The sequence below is a fragment of the Schistocerca cancellata genome, chromosome 6, assembly GCF_023864275.1.
Source record: "Schistocerca cancellata isolate TAMUIC-IGC-003103 chromosome 6, iqSchCanc2.1, whole genome shotgun sequence".
Classification (NCBI taxonomy): Eukaryota; Metazoa; Arthropoda; class Insecta; order Orthoptera; family Acrididae; genus Schistocerca; species Schistocerca cancellata.
The window spans coordinates 60897726-60907363 of NC_064631.1; positions in this window are offsets into that span (position 1 = coordinate 60897726).

Here is a 9638-nt window from a genome sequence, read left to right on the forward strand (position 1 = left end):
GATGAAACACAAAAATTGCATCCGAATTAAATACATCAGGCACAATGCCGACTTCAGTACAAGAAGAGTGACTCATCTTACGGTCTATGCATTCAACCTTTGCTGAGAGACCAGTTTTAGATATCGATGCTTCACTTCCCGTTTACAGTATTCCTTGGACCTTCACTTTGACGATGAAACACAAAAATTGCATCGGAATTAAATACATCAGGCACAATGCCGACTTAAGTACAAGAGGAGTGGGTCTTCTTACAGTCTATGCTCTCAGCCTTTGCTGAGAGACCAGTTTTAGATATCGATGCTTCACTTCCGGTTTACAGTATTCCTTGCACCTTAACTTTGACGATTAAACACAAAAATTGCATCGGAATTAAATACATCAGGCACAATGCCGACTTAAGTAGAAGAACAGTGAGTCTTCTTACCGTCTATGCTTTCAGCCTTTGCTGAGAGACCAGTTTTAGATATCGATGCTTCACTTCCGGTTTACAGTATTCCTTGGGCCTTCACTTTGACGATGAAACACAAAAATTGCATCGGAATTAAATACATCAGCACAATGCCGACTAAAGTACAAGAAGAGTGAGTCTTCTTATCGTCTATGCTTTCAGCCTTTGCTGAGAGACTAGTTTTAGATATCGATGCTTCACTTCCGCTTTACAGTAATCCTTGGACCTTCACTTTGACGATGAAACACAAAAATTGCATCCGAATTAAATACATCAGGCACAATGCCGACTTCAGTACAAGAAGGGTGAGTCTTCTTACCGTCTATGCTTTCAACCTTTGCTGAGAGAACAGGTTTTAAATATCGATGCTTCACTTCCCGTTTACAGTATTCCTTGGACCTTCACTTTGACGATGAAACACAAAAATTGCATCGGAATTAAAAACATCAGGCACAATGCCGACTTAAGTACAAGAAGAGTGGGTCTTCTTACCGTCTATGCTTTCAGCCTTTGCTGAGAGACCAGTTTTAGATATCGATGCTTCACTTCCGGTTTACAGTATTCCTTGCACCTTCACTTTGACGATTAAACACAAAAATTGCATCGGAATTAAATACATCAGGCACAATGCCGACTTAAGTAGAAGAACAGTGAGTCTTCTTACCGTCTATGCTTTCAGCCTTTGCTGAGAGACCAGTTTTAGATATCGATGCTTCACTTCCGGTTTGCAGTATTCTTTGCACTTTCACTTTGACGATTAAACACAAAAATTGCATCGGAATTAAATACATCAGGCACAATGCCGACTTAAGTAGAAGAACAGTGAGTCTTCTTACCGTCTATGCCTTCAGCCTTTGCTGAGAGACCAGTTTTAGATATCGATGCTTCTCTTCCGGTTTGCAGTATTCCTTTCACCTTCACTTTGACGATTAAACATAAAAATTGCATCGGAATGATATACATCAGGCACAATGCCGACTTAAGTACAAGAAGAGTGGGTCTTCTTACCGTCTGTGCTTTCAGCTTTTGCTGAGAGACCAGTTTTAGATATCGATGCTTCACTTCCGGTTTGCAGTATTCCTTGCACCTTCACTTTGACGATTAAACACAAAAATTGAATCGGAATTAAATACATCAGGCACAATGCCGACTTAAGTACAAGAAGAGTGGGTCTTCTTACCGTCTATGCTTTCAGCCTTTGCTGAGAGACCAGTTTTAGATATCGATGCTTCACTTCCTGTTTACAGTATTCCTTGCACCTTCACTTTGACGATTAAACACAAAAATTGCATCGGAATTAAATACATCAGGCACAATGCCGACTTAAGTAGAAGAACAGTGAGTCTTCTTACCGTCTATGCTTTCAGCTTTTGCTGAGAGTCCAGTTTTAGATATCGATGCTTCACTTCCGGTTTACAGTATTCCTTGCACCTTCACTTTGACGATTAAACACAAAAATTGTATCGGAATTAAATACATCAGGCACAATGCCGACTTAAGTAGAAGAACAGTGAGTCTTCTTACCGTCTATGCTTTCAGCCTTTGCTGAGAGACCAGTTTTAGATATCGATGCTTCACTTCCGGTTTACAGTATTCCTTGCACCTTCACTTTGACGATGAAACACAAAAATTGCATCGGAATTAAATACATCAGGCACAATGCCGACTTAAGTACAAGAAGAGTGAGTCTTCTTACCATCTATGCTTTCAGCCTTTGCTGAGAGACCAGTTTTAGATATCGATGCTTCACTTCCGGTTTACAGTATTCCTTGGACCTTCACTTTGACGATTAAACACAAAAATTGCATCGGAATTAAATACATCAGGCACAATGCCGACTTAAGTACAAGAAGAGTGGGTCTTCTTACCGTCTATGCTTTCAGCCTTTGCTGAGAGACCAGTTTTAGATATCGATGCTTCACTTCCGGTTTACAGTATTCCTTGGACCTTCACTTCGACGATTAAACACAAAAATTGCATCGGAATTAAATACAAAAGGCACAATGCGGACTTAAGTACTAGAAGACTGAATTTTCTAACAGTCTATGATTTGAGTCTTTCGTGTGAGACCAGTTTTAGATATCGATGATTCACTTCCGGTTTACAGTATTCCTTGGACCTTCACTTTGACGATGAAACACAAAAATTATATCGGAATTAAATACATCAGGCACAATGCCGACTTAAGTACAAGAAGAGTGGGTCTTCTTACCGTCTATGCTTTCAGCCTTTGCCGAGAGACCAGTTGAGATATCGATGCTTCACTTCCAGTTTACAGTATTCCTTGCACGTTCACTTTGACGATTAAACACAAAAATTGCATCGGAATTAAATACATCAGGCACAATGCCGACTTAAGTAGAAGAACAGTGAGTCTTCTTACCGTCTATGCCTTCAGCCTTTGCTGAGAGACCAGTTTTAGATATCGATGCTTCACTTCCGGTTTGCAGTATTCCTTGCACCTTCACTTTGACGATGAAACACAAAAATTGCATCGGAATTAAATACATCAGGCACAATGCCGACTTAAGTACAAGAAGAGTGGGTCTTCTTACCGTCTATGCTTTCAGCCTTTGCTGAGAGACCAGTTTTAGATATCGATGCTTCACTTCCGGTTTACAGTATTCCTTGCACCTTCACTTTGACGATGAAACACAAAAATTATAACGGAATTAAATACATCAGGCACAATGCCGACTTAACTACAAGAAGAGTGAGTCTTCTTACCGTCTATGCTTTCAGCCTTTGATGAGAGACCAGTTTTAGATATCGATGCTTCACTTCCGCTTTACAGTATTCCTTGGACCTTCACTTTGACGATGAAACACAAAAATTGCATCCGAATTAAATACATCAGGCACAATGCCGACTTCAGTACAAGAAGAGTGAGTCTTCTTACCGTATATGCTTTCAACCTTTGCTGAGAGACCAGTTTTAGATATCGATGCTTCACTTCCGGTTTACAGTATTCCTTGGACCTTTACTTTGACGATGAAACACAAAAATTGCATCGGAATTAAATACATCAGGCACAATGCCGACTTAAGTACATGAAGAGTGGGTCTTCTTACCGTCTATGCTTTCAGCCTTTGCTGAGAGACCAGTTTTAGATATCGATGCTTCACTTCCGGTTTACAGTATTCCTTGCACCTTCACTTTGACGATTAAACACAAAAATTGCATCGGAATTAAATACATCAGGCACAATGCCGACTTAAGTACAAGAAGAGTGGGTCTTCTTACCGTCTATGCTTTCAGCCTTTGCTGAGAGACCAGTTTCAGATATCGATGATTCTCTTCTGGTTTACAGTATTCCTTGGACCTTCACTTTGACGATGAAACACAAAAATTATATCGGAATTAAATACATCAGGCACAATGCCGAATTAAGTACAAGAAGAGTGAGTCTTCTTACCGTCTATGCTTTCAGCCTTTGCTGAGAGACCAGTTTTAGATATCGATGCTTCACTTCCGCTTTACAGTATTCCTTGGACCTTCACTTTGACGATGAAACACAAAAATTGCATCCGAATTAAATACATCAGGCACACTGCCGACTTCAGTACAAGAAGAGTGACTCTTCTTACCGTCTATGCTTTCAACCTTTGCTGAGAGACCAGTTTTAGATATCGATGCTTCACTTCCCGTTTACAGTATTCCTTGGACCTTCACTTTGACGATGAAACACAAAATTTGCATCGGAATTAAATACATCAGGCACAATGCCGACTTAAGTACAAGAAGAGTGGGTCTTCTTACAGTCTATGCTCTCAGCCTTTGCTGAGAGATCAGTTTTAGATATCGATGCTTCACTTCCGGTTTACAGTATTCCTTGCACCTTAACTTTGACGATTAAACACAAAAATTGCATCGGAATTAAATACATCAGGCACAATGCCGACTTAAGTAGAAGAACAGTGAGTCTTCTTACCGTCTATGCTTTCAGCCTTTGCTGAGAGACCAGTTTTAGATATCGATGCTTTTCTTCCGGTTTACAGTATTCCTTGGACCTTCACTTTGACGATGAAACACAAAAATTGCATCGGAATTAAATACATCAGGCACAATGCCGACTTAAGTACAAGAAGAGTGGGTCTTCTTACCGTCTATGCTTTCAGCCTTTGCTGAGAGACTAGTTTTAGATATCGATGCTTCACTTCCGCTTTACAGTAATCCTTGGACCTTCACTTTGACGATGAAACACAAAAATTGCATCCGAATTAAATACATCAGGCACAATGCCGACTTCAGTACAAGAAGAGTGAGTCTTCTTACCGTCTATGCTTTCAACCTTTGCTGAGAGAACAGGTTTTAAATATCGATGCTTCACTTCCCGTTTACAGTATTCCTTGGACCTTCACTTTGACGATGAAACACAAAAATTGCATCGGAATTAAATACATCAGGCACAATGCCGACTTAAGTACAAGAAGAGTGGGTCTTCTTACCGTCTATGCTCTCAGCCTTTGCTGAGAGACCAGTTTTAGATATCGATGCTTCACTTCCGGTTTACAGTATTCCTTGCACCTTCATTTTGACGATTAAACACAAAATTGCATCGGAATTAAATACATCAGGCACAATGCCGACTTAAGTAGAAGAACAGTGAGGCTTCTTACCGTCTATGCTTTCAACCTTTGCTGAGAGACCAGTTTTGGATATCGATGCTTCACTTCCGGTTTACAGTATTCCTTGCACCTTCACTTTGACGATTCAACACGAAAATTGCATCGGAATTAAATACATCAGGCACAATGCCGACTTAAGTAGAAGAACAGTGAGTCTTCTTACCGTCTATGCTTTCAGCCTTTGCTGAGAGACCAGTTTTAGATATCGATGCTTCACTTCCGGTTTACAGTATTCCTTGCACCTTCACTTTGACGATGAAACACAAAAATTGCATCGGAATTAAATACATCAGGCACAATGCCGACATAAGTAGAAGAACAGTGAGTCTTCTTACCGTCTATGCTTTCAGCTTTTGCTGAGAGACCAGTTTTAGATATCGATGCTACACTTCCAGTTTGCAGTATTCCTTGCACCTTCACTTTGACGATTAAACACAAAAATTGCATCGGAATTAAATACATCAGGCACAATGCCGACTTAAGTAGAAGAACAGTGAGTCTTCTTACCGTCTATGCTTTCAGCCTTTGCTGAGAGACCAGTTTTAGATATCGATGCTTCACTTCCGGTTTACAGTATTCCTTGCACCTTTACTTTGACGATTAAACACAAAATTTGCATCGGAATTAAATACATCAGGCACAATGCCACCTTAAGTAGAAGAACAGTGAGTCTTCTTACCGTCTATGCTTTCAGCCTTTGCTTAGAGACCAGTTTTAGATATCGATGCTTCACTTCCGGTTTGCAGTATTCTTTGCACCTTCACTTTGACGATTAAACACAAAAATTGCATCGGAATTAAATACATCAGGCACAATGCCGACTTAAGTAGAAGAACAGTGAGTCTTCTTACCGTCTATGCTTTCAGCCTTTGCTGAGAGACCAGTTTTAGATATCGATGCTTCTCTTCCGGTTTGCAGTTTTCCTTGCACCTTCACTTTGACGATTAAACACAAAAATTGCATCGGAATGATATACATCAGGCACAATGCCGACTTAAGTACAAGAAGAGTGGGTCTTCTTACCGTCTGTGCTTTCAGCTTTTGCTGAGAGACCAGTTTTAGATATCGATGCTTCACTTCCGGTTTGCAGTATTCCTTGCACCTTCACTTTGACGATTAAACACAAAAATTGAATCGGAATTAAATACATCAGGCACAATGCCGACTTAAGTACAAGAAGAGTGGGTCTTCTTACCGTCTATGCTTTCAGCCTTTGCTGAGAGACCAGTTTTAGATATCGAGGCTTCACTTCCGGTTTACAGTATTCCTTGCACCTTCACTTTGACGATGAAACACAAAAATTGCATCGGAATTAAATACATCAGGCACAATGCCGACTTAAGTAGAAGAACAGTGAGTCTTCTTACCGTCTATGCTTTCAGCTTTTGCTGAGAGACCAGTTTTAGATATCGATGCTTCACTTCCAGTTTGCAGTATTCCTTGCACCTTCACTTTGACGATTAAACACAAAAATTGCATCAGAATTAAATACATCAGGCACAATGCCGACTTAAGTAGAAGAACAGTGAGTCTTCTTACCGTCTATGCTTTCAGCCTTTGCTGAGAGACCAGTTTTAGATATCGATGCTGCACTTCCGGTTTACAGTATTCCTTGCACCTTTACTTTGACGATTAAACACAAAAATTGCATCGGAATTAAATACATCAGGCACAATGCCACCTTAAGTAGAAGAACAGTGAGTCTTCTTACCGTCTATGCTTTCAGCCTTTGCTTAGAGACCAGTTTTAGATATCGATGCTTCACTTCCGGTTTGCAGTATTCTTTGCACCTTCACTTTGACGATTAAACACAAAAATTGCATCGGAATTAAATACATCAGGCACAATGCCGACTTAAGTAGAAGAACAGTGAGTCTTCTTACCGTCTATGCTTTCAGCCTTTGCTGAGAGACCAGTTTTAGATATCGATGCTTCTCTTCCGGTTTGCAGTATTCCTTGCACCTTCAGTTTGACGATTAAACACAAAAATTGCATCGGAATGATATACATCAGGCACAATGCCGACTTAAGTACAAGAAGAGTGGGTCGTCTTACCGTCTGTGCTTTCAGCTTTTGCTGAGAGACCAGTTTTAGATATCGATGCTTCACTTCCGGTTTGCAGTATTCCTTGCACCTTCACTTTGACGATTAAACACAAAAATTGAATCGGAATTAAATACATCAGGCACAATGCCGACTTAAGTACAAGAAGAGTGGGTCTTCTTACCGTCTATGCTTTCAGCCTTTGCTGAGAGACCAGTTTTAGATATCGATGCTTCACTTCCTGTTTACAGTATTCCTTGCACCTTCACTTTGACGATTAAACACAAAAATTGCATCGGAATTAAATACATCAGGCACAATGCCGACTTAAGTAGAAGAACAGTGAGTCTTCTTACCGTCTATGCTTTCAGCTTTTGCTGAGAGACCAGTTTTAGATATCGATGCTTCACTTCCAGTTTGCAGTATTCCTTGCACCTTCACTTTGACGATTAAACACAAAAATTGCATCGGAATTAAATACATCAGGCACAATGCCGACTTAAGTAGAAGAACAGTGAGTCTTCTTACCGTCTATGTTTTCAGCCTTTGCTGAGAGACCAGTTTTAGATATCGATGCTTCACTTCCGGTTTACAGTATTCCTTGCACCTTTACTTTGACGATTAAACACAAAAATTGCATCGGAATTAAATACATCAGGCACAATGCCACCTTAAGTAGAAGAACAGTGAGTCTTCTTACCGTCTATGCTTTCAGCCTTTGCTTAGAGACCAGTTTTAGATATCGATGCTTCACTTCCGGTTTGCAGTATTCTTTGCACCTTCACTTTGACGATTAAACACAAAAATTGCATCGGAATTAAATACATCAGGCACAATGCCGACTTAAGTAGAAGAACAGTGAGTCTTCTTACCGTCTATGCTTTCAGCCTTTGCTGAGAGACCAGTTTTAGATATCGATGCTTCTCTTCCGGTTTGCAGTATTCCTTGCACCTTCACTTTGACGATTAAACACAAAAATTGCATCGGAATGATATACATCAGGCACAATGCCGACTTAAGTACAAGAAGAGTGGGTCTTCTTACCGTCTGTGCTTTCAGCTTTTGCTGAGAGACCAGTTTTAGATATCGATGCTTCACTTCCGGTTTGCAGTATTCCTTGCACCTTCACTTTGACGATTAAACACAAAAATTGAATCGGAATTAAATACATCAGGCACAATGCCGACTTAAGTACAAGAAGAGTGGGTCTTCTTACCGTCTATGCTTTCAGCCTTTGCTGAGAGACCAGTTTTAGATATCGATGCTTCACTTCCTGTTTACAGTATTCCTTGCACCTTCACTTTGACGATTAAACACAAAAATTGCATCGGAATTAAATACATCAGGCACAATGCCGTCTTAAGTAGAAGAACAGTGAGTCTTCTTACCGTCTATGCTTTCAGCCTTTGCTGAGAGACCAGTTTTAGATATCGATGCTTCACTTCCGGTTTACAGTATTCCTTGCACCTTCACTTTGACGATGAAACACAAAAATTGCATCGGAATTAAATACATCAGGCACAATGCCGACTTAAGTAGAAGAACAGTGAGTCTTCTTACCGTCTATGCTTTCAGCTTTTGCTGAGAGACCAGTTTTAGATATCGATGCTTCACTTCCGGTTTGCAGTATTCTTTTCACCTTCACTTTGACGATTAAACACAAAAATTGCATCGGAATTAAATACATCAGGCACAATGCCGACTTAAGTAGAAGAACAGCGAGTCTTCTTACCGTCTATGCTTTCAGCCTTTGCTGAGAGACCAGTTTTAGATATCGATGCTTCACTTCCGGTTTACTGTATTCCTTGCTCCTTCACTTTGACGATTAAACACAAAAATTGCATCGGAATTAAATACATCAGGCACAATGCCGACTTAAGTAGAAGAACAGTGAGTCTTCTTATCGTCTATGCTTTCAGCCTTTGCTGAGAGACCAGTTTTAGATATCGATGCTTCACTTCCGGTTTCCAGTATTCCTTGCACCTTCACTTTGACGATTAAACACAAAAATTGCATCGGAATTAAATACATCAGGCACAATGCCGACTTAAGTGGAAGAACAGTGAGTCTTCTTACCGTCTATGCTTTCAGTCTTTGCTGAGAGACCACTTTTAGATATCAATGCTTCATTTCCGGTTTGCAGTATTCCTTGCACCTTCACTTTGACGATTAAACACAAAAATTGCATCGGAATTAAATACATCAGGCACAATGCCGACTTAAGTACAAGAAGAGTGGGTCTTCTTACCGTCTATGCTTTCAGCCTTTGCTGAGAGACCAGTTTAAGATATCGATGCTTCACTTCCGGTTTACAGTATTCCTTGCACCTTCACTTTGACGATGAAACACAAAAATTGCATCGGAATTAAATACATCAGGCACAATGCCGACTTAAGTAGAAGAACAGTGAGTCTTCTTACCGTCTATTCTTTCAGCCTTTGCTGAGAGACCAGTTTTAGATATCGATGCTTCACTTCCGGTTTACAGTATTCCTTGCACCTTCACTTTGACGATTAAA